Genomic DNA, 14111 nt, shown 5'->3' with positions numbered 1-14111 from the left:
CACTTAAACGTTGTAAATTGTAAATTATGTAGTATTTTTCATCCCTTAAACTTACATATGATGAATTCACAAGTGCCTATGACGTCCAACAAATAAGGCATTTTTTCCCTATAAAATATAAACTAATAAAAAATTTATAAATTAAAATGTTGTTCTTCCATTAAAAAAGGAAAACAAAACAAAAATTAATAGCACTTTTAAACTGAGGAAAAAATGTTGTGTATAAAAAGGTAACACAGAGGGTATACCATAGTATACATATAGATAAATATAGTTTGGTATGCAATGCAGATGTATAAAGTTCTTCAAATTAAAGCCAATCTAATATACACCAAATTATAGGGACCAACTGTATACATAAATGTTTGCACATACATTAATTATTTTTTAATAACATATTCTACTGTATAATATAAATGTATCAGTAAAAAGTAAAGTAAGCAATTAACAAATAAAAAGCAGCAAAAATAGTAAAATAATATACACATGTACTTCCAGAAATCATTATGAACTGGTAAAGCAACTAGGAATGTGGTACAAACATAAGCAATAGGTCTTTTGTATACAGAAAGACACCCCACACCGCTCACCTTTCAAAATGGTAAAAATTCCGTACACTGGGAGAGACATTACAACATTGGCTATAATAAAGCTGAAAGACAATATTTACACAAGCTTGTTCAAAGAAAAATAAATCTTTATTTTCATTATAGAAAAACTCGGAACACTATATCTATCCAACATTTTATTACAAAATGATTTCCATCAACTTTCATTACAACCAGTATGTGATTCATTGAGATATTTCAACACAACTTGTTATAACTTGGAATGTTTTAGGGTGACTTCCAAAACTAGCTTTCAAATTTGTTTTTTAATACAGATTTCTGGAAATTTTAAAGAATTTGTGAATTGTGAAAGTGGCATTTCTTTCAGCTGTGAAGCTGGCATTTTGGAATTGTGAATGGGCCGTCTGTGAATGCTGAACAATATATATATATTATATATATATATATATATATATATATTATATATATATATATATATAATATATATATATATATATATATATATATATATTATATATATATATATATATATTATAATATATATATATATATTATATATATATATATGATCACTTAAAGTTATCTTGTCTTCGTCCTCAGTTTTTAAGGGTGCCGACACGCAGACTATACAGTATAGCTAAATGAAAGTTGGGCCCATGCCTGTTTGGTCTTTGTAAATAAACACTCACATGTACGTTTAACGTTCATGGAAATTAAAAAGAAAATCAAATACGAAAATAGGAACAGTTTCTGAAGAATGTACATGTATGTTTTTCCGAATATTCCGATAAATTTCTCAAACATGCGGCCTTATAATCTGTCCATAAACTTAGTATCAGGCACGACTATGTACAGTATACTGCTTGCTTCTCGAATTCGAATGTTGTTTACCCATCAATATTTTCATCATTTTAATAATAATAATAATAATAAATAAATAAATAAATAATAAATAATAATAATATTAATAATGATAATAAATAAGCAATGGATAAAATCAATTGCAAAAAAAGAAGAATTTTGTTGCGTGTGGGATGATAAACGACAACAAGGTGAAAACAAGAATTATCATTACAAAGATACTCGTCCGAGGTAAAACTGGTTATTTCTAAGTTTAGAATGGTGACAACTTTCCTTGAAATTTTATTTTAGGATGGTAAAAACTATTTTTTGAATGGTAAGAACTTTCCTTTACATCTTATTTTAGAATGACCAATCAGATTCTCAGATTCCAGGTTGTATTTTTGAATAATGAACATTCTTCTTATATTCAGTCCTTCCCTGTTATATAAAGTACGTTTGATTATTAGATGAAAGATAATGTTTGTGGTAAATTCCTAAGCATCAAAACTTCTTGTAGACCGGTGTTAAAAAAAGTTTGAATGATAATACCCGAATCAATAGATTTGCGTCAACTTGGGAAATAACGAAAAGGGCTGTAAGAGGCGGTTTGGTTAATGTATGAAAACAATTGTAGCATAAAATAATCTGTAGCAGGGTGCACTTAAAATATGGTTAAACAGAATTTAACTTGATGGTAAAAGAACTTATGAATGTTTGGAAGTTGTTTCAGTGTGGAGAGTTGGACACGGTGCATTGTACGGTAAACCTTGCTCTTTGATTTCATTGGTAAATTCTGTATAAATAATATCATGAATTATGATAATAATTCAGAAATTAGTACGCCCTTGTCTGTCCATTTTGGGGATATTTTTCTCTGCCAATAAAGGTGGAGAGTCGCCATATGAATCTTGAGAACCAACAAAACAAATATAGCTTGGTACATCTCTGTGCTGGTAGACTTGTACATTGGAAGTTATTTCAGTGTGGAGAGCAAGATGATGGACACAGTCAGTATGGCAATTTGATAGGAAATGATCATACTTTAGCTAGTAGACTAGAATCGGGGGTAGTTTATCTGTGGTTCTACCCTTTTCTACCCTTTTATCTGCAACCTTGTCTGACCATTTTTGGGCATATTTTTTCTGCAACAATAAGAGCGATGGAGAGTACATCAAATGACTTAAGAACCAAACAAAGCAAATTGTGATTTGTTTAGTTAAAAAGGAACTTTTGTTAAACATATGGTATATGTTTGAGAAATGAGATTGGAATGTTGGTTTTGTTTGTACCCCAGGTAAAATCTCTAGATAAAATATAATGATTTATGATAATTAAACAATCGGCTCTCGACTTTTCATTTTTTTTTCTGGAATGTTTTTTTGTGCCACACAAGCATATTCATACACATATACAAAGACACAAACACGACCAGTGACAAGATCAGCCTGATTCCACTTTTACTTCTTAGGACTGGTTTATTCACATCATATGGTATCATCAAAACCAACACAAAACACTATCCCTAGGACAGCCCTGACAAATCAGGGCTGACTTCCAACTTGTTTTTACATTTAGCGGGTGTGTAGACAATGATTTATTTCACTGATATCTACATACAAAGAACACAACACAAACATATCCCCTATCCTGGACAGACCCTGACAAGTAATCAGGCCTGTACTTCCACTTTTTCATTCGGGGACTGTTGTTGTTCTTCACTTCATATATTCAATACCACAAACACAGCACACAAAACATAATCCCCTGGACAGCAGCCTGTACAATCAGCCTGACTTCCACGTTTTTTCATCTCTGGTAATGTGTGGTTAGATCACTCATCATTACATTTCAGGAGAAAAGCAACAACACAAACACATATTACCCCTCGGGACAGCCCTGACAATAAGTCTGACTTCCACTGTTTTCATTCTGGACTGGTGTTATTCACTTCACATTCATTATCATAACAACACAAACAAATTTCCCCTGGGGACAGCCTGACTAATCAGGCCTTGACTTCCACTTTTTCATTCTGGATCTGTTGTTTATCCACTCAATAAGTTCATCGTATATAGACAGACGAACAAGACATTTCCCCTAGGACAGCCCTGACAAAGCAGCAATTGACTTCCACTTTTAGATCATTCTGGACTGTTTGTATTCACTCAAATATTCATCAAAACACAACAATAAAACATATCCCCTGGACTCAGCCGCTGACAGAATGGCAGTCCTCTTGACTTCCACTTTAATCACTTCTAAGACTGTTTAGTGCACTCATATTCTCACAAAACACACAACACCATCATATCCCCGTGGACAGCCCTGGACAATCCAGCCTGACTTCCACTTTTTCAATTCTTGCCAACTTGTTTAGGTACTCATATTCATCAAAAACACAACACAAACATGAGTCCTTGGTCAGCCCTGACGAATCAGCCTGACATTTTCCACTTTCTTCATTCTGGACTGTTGTTTTTTTTGTTCGAGCTCACACTGTAAATATACAACACAAACGTATCCCTGGACAGGCCCTGGCAATAAGTCTGACTTCCACGTTTTTCATTCTTGGAGACTAGTTTATTCACTTCACATTCATTTAGTATACAACACTGAAACAATTTCCCCTGGACAGCCCTGACAGATACAGCCTGACTCTCCACTTTTTATTCTGGACTGTTTATTCCTCACTGCGGAGGGCGAAATTCATTTATATACAACAACAAACAATATTCATCGCTGGGACAGCCCTGACAATCAGCCTGACTTCCACTTTTTCATTCTGGACTCGTTTATTCACTCACATTCATTTAATATACCAACAACAAACCATATTCCCCTGGAACAGCCATGACAATCCCAGCCTGTCACTTCCACTTTTTCATTCTAGGACTGTTTAGTCACTCATATTTCATCAAAAAACACAACACATCATATCCCTGGACAGCCCTGGACATCAGCCTGACTTCCACTTTTTCATTCTGGACTGTTTTTTTTCCACCTCCCATTCGTTTAATATCAACACACCAAACATATTCCCCTGGACAGCCCTGACAATCAGCTTGACTTCCACTTTTTTTCATTCTGGGACTGTTTTTAGTTCACTCAATTCAATACAAAACACAACACCAAACATATCCTGGACAGCCTGACAATCAGCCGGACTTCCACTTTTCATTTCTGGACGATTTAGTCACTCATACATTCAAACACAAACACCAAACATATTCCCTGGACAGCCCTGACAATCAGCTTTGACTTCCCACCAATTTTCATTCTGGGACTTTGCTTATTCACTCAAAATCATCAAAACACAACATAAACTATTATCCTGGACACAGTCGCGCTGTGACCCTCCAATCAGCTTTGACTTGTTCTCGGACTTTTTTCAAATTTTTGGACTTTTTTTTATCACATTTATTTTAAAAAACACAGACATTAAAAACAATCATCCCCTGGCCAGCCCTGACCTCCAAATCAGGCTTGACGTCCAACTTTTTCATTTTTGGGGGGATGGTTTTTTACTCACATTATAAAAACACCAACATTAACATATCTCCTGGCCAGCCCTGAACAAATCAGACTAATGGACGTTTCCACTTTTTCATTTGTTGGATGTGTTATTTTTAACTCAAACAATTTAATTTAATAAACACATACAACAAACAATTATTCGCACCTGGGACAGCCCTGACAATCATCTTGACTTTCACTTTTTTCATTCTGGACTTTTTTTTTACTCAAGCATTTATAAAAAACACAACATTAGACATAATCTCGCTGGCCAGACCCTGACAAACTCAGCTTGACTTCCAATATTTTCTTCTGGACTTTAAGTCACTCTTTATTTCATCAAAAACACGAACACGATCATTAATGCCCTAACGGAGCCCTGGGACAAGTCAGCCTAGACTTCCACTTTTTTCATTCTGGACTGTTAAGTCACTATATTCATCAAAATACCAACACAAAAAACATAATACCCCTGGGACTTGGCCGCTGACAATCAGCTCCTGATTCTTCCACTTTTTACATTCGGGACTTAGATCACTCATATTCATAACAAAACACAACACAAACATATCCCCTGGAGTCAGCCCTGGACAATACAGCCTTGACTTCCACTTTTTCATTCTGGACTGGTTTTATTTTTCAACTCACATTTCGTAAAAATATACAACACAAACGTATCCCCTGGAACAGCCCTGACAACTAAAGTCTGACTTCCACTTTTTTCCCCATTCTGGACTGGGTTATTCACTTACTCTCTTATTGCGTATTTATATTGACAACACACACACATTTCCCATGGACAAGCCACTTATGAGCATATCAGCCTGAATTCCACCTTTTTCATCCTGGACTGTTTTAATGCACTCACACTTCATATATTACATTCACATAACATTCCTGGACAGCCCTGAACAATAACAGCGCTGATTCACTTTTTCGATTCTGTACTGTTTATTCACTCATAGGGTTATCATTTCAAATACACAACACACGATAACATAAATCACCTGGACAGCCTGACAATCAGCCTGACTTCCACTTTTTCATAGTCTAGAAACTGTTTAGAGTCAGCTCATATTTTCATCAAACACAAAAACACCACTTCAGTATCCCCTAGAGGACAGCCCTGGAACAATATCAGACCTTGACTTCCAGTTTTTCATTTTTGGACAGTTTTTTTTTTATTATTCAACTTTGATTCTTTTATATACAACACAAACCATATCCCCTGACAGCCCAGAGATATAGATGTTGACTTCCCCATTTTTCATTCTTGGACTGCTTTTCACTCCAAATTCTATCCCAAGCAAACAACACAAACGTAATCCCCTGGACAGCCCTAGGACAATCAGCACTTGAAAAACCCTTCCCCCAATTTTTTTATTTTTTTTTACCATTTTTTGGATGTTTTTTTACTCTAACATTTTATAAAAAGCACCAAACATTAACAATATTCCTGGCAACAGCCTGAACAACCCATCAAGGCTTTGACTTCCACTTTTTTACTTTTGACGTGTTTTTTACTCGATCTATTATAAAAACAAGAACATTAACATTTCTCCCGCTCAGGCAAAGCACCCTTGAACAATCATCATGACTTTCACTTTATTCATTCGAATGGACGTGTTTGATTATTTAACTCACATTGATAAAAACCAACAACACTTAAAACATATACTCTCTGGGCTAGTCCCTGTTTACAAGTCTATGCATTGACTTGACCACTTTTTTACATTCAATGGACCTGTTTTATTTTACACTCACATTACTAACATTACACAACACATATCCCTCTGACTCAGCTCGTTGACTATTCTCAGCACTGACTTCTAATTTTTTCATCTTGACTGTTCTTTTTCTACCTAACAAATTTATTCAAAAACTACAACACAAACATATCCCTAAGGACAGCTCCCTCGACAAATTTCAGACTTGACTTCCACGTTTTCATTCTGGGATGTTTTTTTACTCACAATTATAAAAACACCAAATTATACATATCTCCTCGACAGCTCGTGAACAATTCAGCTTTGGGGAATTCACACTTTTTCATTTTTTTCTGGACCTTATTTTTTTTCCACTTCACATTTATCAATCCTACACAACACCCAAACAATATCCCCTGGAGACCGCAACCTGCAATCACAGCCTGACCTTCCACTTTTTCATTCTGGGGACTTTTTATGGCTCAGCGAGTTTATAACAGGGGCCATTGATGCCTGAGGTCGCTCACCTATGTATATAGGCCCCCGGAAGCGTGGCCAAGTTAAACACGCCAAAGGGCTTTTATTTTTATGAACAAACGTTGGAAGGGACACTTATATAGATAGTAATTTTTCACAATGATGTTAAAGGTTTTTTACTACACACATGTAATGAAAAACAAATGATCTACAACTAGCCTCAAACGTCACCCCACCCCTCCCCCTACCCTCCCCCCCCACACGCAGTGGCCAATTTTCAACTCCAAAAGGCTAATTTTATTATTGAACCAAAACCTTGGAGATATCCATAAGAAGATATTTCATGCTAAAACATCAAAGCTCTTAAGATTCAATTGGTAGTTTTTTTAAAAGAAAAGATTTTATCTCCAAAGTATGGTTAGACCTACACAAACATAGGAAAGTTAAAACAATGACAACCCTTGTTTGGTCGGGAGCCCAAGTTTTGAACCCCAGGGCCTTTTATATTGAACAAAGACATTGTAAGACAAATTTACTAGGAAGATTTGTATTCGTGCTTTATTATCTAACTCTCGCTTATTTGGATTTTTCTCAAGAAGATTGTTTTTAATTTCTTTTACGTATATGCAATATAGGGTAAAAATCAAATGAACCCCCCGGAGGTGGGCCAATTAGAACACCAGGGCTCATTTATGGTTGTACAAACTTTTGTAGACACCTCAACTTTATGGGAAGATGTGTTCTTGTTAATATCTAAAACTCTGGTATGTTTTTGGAGTCTTGTCAAAGGTAAGAATTATTAAAGTTTTTGCTAAATACACATATAAGGGAAATTCAAGATAGACCCCCGGAGGCGGGGACCATTTGACCACCAGGGCATAAATTATTTGAAAACATAAATTTGCGTAGGACACCCATTAGAAGATAGTTTCATGCGAAACAACATATTTAGCTCTAGCTGCTTTGAATGGTCTATTAAAGATTTTTTAATGTTTTTTAACTTATATGCATATAAGGGAAAATCAATGACCCGGGGCGGGGCCAATTTTGACCCCCAGGGAATTTTATTATTAAACACCAATACTGGTAGAACATCTCATTAGAATAGATGTTTTTCATGGCCCACATAATATCTAAGCTCTAAGCCTCTTTGGGTTTTTAAAAGAAAGCATAATTTAAAGTTTTTTTAAATCTTCGGTTGCCATGGCATACCAGAAAGTTCTGCATGGAATTAAATTCTTTGAACAATTAATAGAAAGGTGTACCCACGAAAAGGAACAGTGGTTAAACCTGTGAAGTTTGGATGAAAATTGGCATAGTGTTTTATAGAGACGATGTTATTTGAAAGCTAAAAAGTTTACGGAAAAGGGACGGGCCGGACGAATAAAGGCGATTCACAAAAGCTCTCCCCCACCCCTGGTGTCTCACTTTTGTACAGGTGAGCTTAAAAAACCACAGAACTATATACATATCTCCTGGACTAGCCCTGACCATAATTCAAGCTTGACCTATCCACTTTAGTTCATTCTGGACTGTTTTGGTATTTTCCACTCACATTTATCATTACACAACATCAAAATAATTATCCTTCTCCTGCTCACACGCCCCTGAAACCTCATTTAGGTGAACTTCCACTTTTTCATTTTGGACTTGTTTTTTTTTCAATCACAATTTTATCCATAAATATACACAACTTACAAAAGACCTATATTTCTTCCCTGGACAGCCCTGTTAACTCATCACGCATTGACTTCCTTCCACTATTTTCATCTGGACTGTTTATTTCACTCCAACAATATTTTCTGTTAATATAAACACACCCATTATAAATAATTCCCCTGAACAGGCCCTGGACAAATCAGCTAGGCTTCCAACTTTTTCATTCTTGACTGGGTTTCACACACATTTTTCTATGTGTATAACTTAAAATATCTTTACAACTGTTTTCTACACTTTTGGCCCCGAATTCATCACACATACGGAAGTGCAGACCATGCAGTTTCATCTGACTTTTGAATTTCTATTTTTTTTTCCAGTCTCAATTTATATAAGTGTTATATCTTTAAACAACTGTTCTACACTTATCTGTTGACCAGTGTCATTCATCCCCGAAGAGGAAAGGAATGGGCTAGACCATTTGCAGTTAAATATCTACTTTAATGTTATTTTTTCTATTTTCTCTAGCATACTTATATCTGTTCCCCTATTAGTGTTTTTATCTTTACGAACTGTTCTAGCCACTTTAATGGCCAGGTTTCTTAACAATGAAGTGGAAAGTGCCAACGACCCCCATGCAGTTTAAAATTAATTTGTTTATTCCTTTGAAATAAACTGTTCTGACCTCTTTATTTTTAAAATATCCTTTACTCATAACTTATCTTATTTAAACTAACCTTTACAGTGTTCTACACTTATTGACAAGACATCTACTAGTCAGTGACAAACCTCTACATCTAATCTTATATGGGGTCAAAGTGTTCCCTGAATTATGATTCTGAACACCCTTTATGATGATATTATACCTTTAGACTGGAACTTAATCAATTGATCAACATCAATTCTACTAGTCATAACCAATACCTTGATCCACCTTCATATTTTAATGACCATAAGCCATTGGGACTTTCCTAGTTGCGAACCAATCAACTTCTGTTAACTACTTTGTATGATTAAAATTTAAAGGGCCTAATCTTTGCCAAAACTTTCTCCCGCTCAAATTCGGTCTAGACAATTGGTAAAATATTGATAATTTGAAGCTCTGAATATAATTGAATGTGGGTGATGTGTAGCTAAACCAATAACGCAAACAGGTACCATATATAACTATAGACTGGGTACAGGACAGATTACCAATTCTTCAGAGCTTCAATCAAAGGTTAATAATCTATTGAATATGATTACTACTAAACACCATTCCTCGGTACGTGTTTACTGTACAGGCTTCTCGGGAATTCAGCCTAAAATGTTTGTGTAATAATGTAACAACTCCTATAGTTTTAGGTCGTGTTGTGGGATTTAAAAAGTGATTATTAAACAATTATATTCTTATTGTTAGAAAATATTAGAAATATCATTGTGTATTTAATATCAATGTATTCCATTGAAATAAAATGAGATATTTCCTCGCTTTTAGAAGATATATAATAGTCCTCAATATCAGAGGTGATTTTATAGCTGGTGAAGAAAAATCATCTGTTTTGGAGATTTTGGATGGATAATATCACAAGGTCATAGCAACCGAGTCGATATTTTAATGAGCACATTCAATGACAAACTATTATTTATTTCAAGCTATAAAATCACTTTTTGGAATATTCTTATTTCCTCAATTCTAACACAAAAATGTCAAACAAATAAATGAGGGCCACGTCCACGAACAAAACCGCAACATTAATGCGTTTGCGACCCCAGCATGGATCCGACCAGCCTGCCGCATCCACCACCAGGTTGATTTCAGGATTCATGCTGTTCGCTGTTTCTCTACTTGTTATAGAGTTTGTAAGCGAACAGTATGGACCCTGATCAGACTGCGCGGATGTGCAGGCTGGTCTGGATCCATGCTGGTCGCAAACCCACTATGTTGGTTTTGTCATGACGCAGCTCAAATGTGTAAAATATGCGATAGATAGTAACCACCTGAAACTGTTAAATAATGATAAAATAGATATATCACATAATAATGGTGTTTATTATATACTGATAAATGAAATATGAAATAAAATTTGTATTTTCATTTTCCGTATTTTTCACTGTAAAAGATATATTTTTCACTGCAGTTAAACATATTTTACATATTTTTACTTGTGTCTTGCCGGATTACTTTCTTCTAAATTCAGCCAATGAACAAAATTTAAGAAGTAATCTTTCAAATTTTAATATAAAACAAGAGCTGTCGGTAGGACAGCACGCTCGACTATTCTAAGTGCTTGATAGTAAAAGAGCCTTGATAATGATAAATTTTTTAAGTTGACAAAAGGGCTAATTTTTTGTTATAAATTCATGTTATAGGCCTTAGAGAGAGTCTAATTATACAGTATTGGCTTGACTATTCGGAAGGTAATGTCACAAGGGTGTTTTATTGAGTATAATAATACTAATTACCTATGAATACATAAATTTGACAGAAAGGTACAAAGGCTTGTTATTAAGATGTTTTATCAAGTAAATCACTGCTTTATTATTAAGAATGCAAAGAATTGTCCCAAAAAAGGCACAAACCCTTCAGTACTTATTGAGATAACAGCTTACAAGCAAAACTTAACCATGAATTTCTAGGTTGAAAAAGGGGAGAAAAATCAGCCTAAATGCAAGATAGAATTATATGGATCTTTGTCAGTGACCTACAATTATGACCCTAAATGCATATGTGAAGTTTTAAATAAATATCTTTAATAGTTATTGAGATATGTAAAACTTGCATGTAAACATTAACCAAGAGACTAAGTAGAAAAGAGGATATGAATCAGCCTTAATGCAAGATAGAGTTATGGAACTTGGTCGGTCACATACAATTATGACCCTCAAATTATGACCCTAAGTGCATGTGTAAAGTTTCAAGTAAATATCTTTGAAGACCTTTAACCTTTATGCAATTTTGCAAACTGATGTACATTGTTACTATAAAAAAGTATTTTAAATTTCAATTGAACATCTCAAGCAATATTTGAGATATTTGACTTTACAAAAAAACTTTAACCAAAATTTCTAAATTAAAAAGGGGCATAATTCTGTCAATATTGTAGGCAGAGTTATCCAACTTGTCAATCTGATGTACCTTGTTACTATAAATAAGTATTGTAAGTTTCATTTGAATATCTCAAGCAATAATTAAGATATTTGACTTTACAAAAAACTTTAACCAAAATTTCTAAGTTAAAAAGGGGCATAAGTCTGTCAATATTGTAGGCAGAGTTATCCAACTTGTCAATCTGATGTACCTTGTTACTATAAATAAGTATTGTAAGTTTCAATTGAATATCTCAAGCAATAATTGAGATATTTGACTTTACAAAAAACTTTAACCAAAATTTCTAAGTTAAAAAGGGGCATAATTCTGTCAATATTGTAGGCAGAGTTATCCAACTTGTCAATCTGATGTACCTTGTTACTATAAATAAGTATTGTAAGTTTCAATTGAATATCTCAAGTAATAATTGAGATATTTGACTTTACAAAAAACTTTAACCAAAGCGGACGCCGACGCTGACGCCGACGCGACTACAATAGCTCTCATATTCTTCGAATAGTCGAGCTAAAAATGTATATAATAAACAGAAAATTCAAGTCTTTTTCTATAATACAGGATTTATTTTTATCTTTTGGTATGAAAATTATCATATTTCACTCGTGGCTGTAGCCACTCATGAAATATTTGTTTTCATACCACTCAATGAAAATAAATTGTGTATTTATAAAAAAAATTTGAATATCCTCTATAATATTATACTTCATAAGGTGTATAATTTATACTTCATTAGGTGTAATCCCCCAGAGCTAAATCTGTAACTACCGGAAAATAGTATGTGTCAAAAAGGTCAATCGCTACACTTCTCCCAATGCTGCCTAGTTGTAAACTGAGCACACTTCCAGATTCATATTGTTTTAAATGAAAATAATTATATGTTCCATCAATAAGTTAAATATTAAGATTTGAAGTTCAGAAAACTACAAAAAAATTATATTTTATCTATATTTTATAGTTATATTTATTTCCTTTTATGTACATTGCGTAATATTATTCCTTTAAAAAGTGGTTAGAATTAATATAACAATATTTTTAAATTTTGTAATAAGCTAATTTTGAATTCATTAATAAGTGGTTAGAATTAATATAACAATATTTTTAAATTTTGTAATAAGCTAATTTTGAATTGAATCAAAGAAGTATGCATGTCCGTTTTTTTTGTTTTTTGTTTTATTTTTCCTAAATTTTGATTGATTTTTGAAGGAAGTAAAATATCTGGATGTGTGCAGTTTTAACTTCTAGCATGTCCCAAGCCATGGTAAAAGCAGAGGGGGAGAAACGAATCTTATATTTGTATTACCAATGTTATTTTAAATACATGTATCACTAAACATTTTTACATTTTTGATTGCATTGTTCACCATTTTCTTGATGTCTGAAGTGATAGAGAATAATTAATAGGTTGGTGCCTTGGATCTGGCGAGGCGGAGGAATTTATTGGGTGAGCCTTTGGTCAGATAGTTCTCCATCCATAGGACCAATCATTCTATTTATCCTGTTATCGATCTTTTCTGTTATCGACTAGTTCTTATCATTCTGATATATTTTACAAGCAAAAATGTCAAACCAGTCTTTTTTAGTGATTTAAGTCATTTTTACTTATTTTGCCGCATAACGTCATGCGTTCTTTTTCAAGACGTCATCATATGACGTCACAGTACCAATGTTGAAATTTAGTTTCGTAAATTTTTTCGAATTTATTACATTTTAACACAATGTATGCAGTCATTTACTTGCTTCTCCTATAGAGGCAAAATTTACGTACATGACAGAGTTTATTCCTGTTGATAATTCAATTTAGTGTTGTTTTTTTATTCATCAGAACAGCTCATGCCTTAGATTGGTAAAATAAGAACCATAAGGAATAGAAAATTGACAATATTTTACAAAATCTTTTAGAAATGTGTAATCAGATGATAAAGAAACATTTTAAGTGTGTGTGTTTTTGTTGTTGTTTTTTCTTATGTACTAAATAGTTGAAATGATTCTGAAAAATCCTTTAATAAGTTTTAAAAAAGAATTTTCAGGATAAAATTATGAATTTTGGCCAGTTTTTTTGCGTAATTAGTAAATATATCAACCAAATTTAAAACCTATTGTAGTATAGTCAGTAAATTCTTAGTTTTGTCATCGCTGCAGCAATTTGTAATCACTGGCACAGGTAAATACGGTCTGGGTACCAAGCACTGAGTTTAATTAAAGTTTCTTGCTCCAGGAACTACGACTTGCCCCTGATGAGACTTAAACCCACACAGCAAG

Source organism: Ruditapes philippinarum, unplaced genomic scaffold (assembly GCF_026571515.1).
Source record: "Ruditapes philippinarum isolate M1 unplaced genomic scaffold, ASM2657151v2 ctg4701_1_1_1_1, whole genome shotgun sequence".
Classification (NCBI taxonomy): domain Eukaryota; kingdom Metazoa; phylum Mollusca; class Bivalvia; order Venerida; family Veneridae; genus Ruditapes; species Ruditapes philippinarum.
This window is presented reverse-complemented; position numbering follows the sequence as displayed.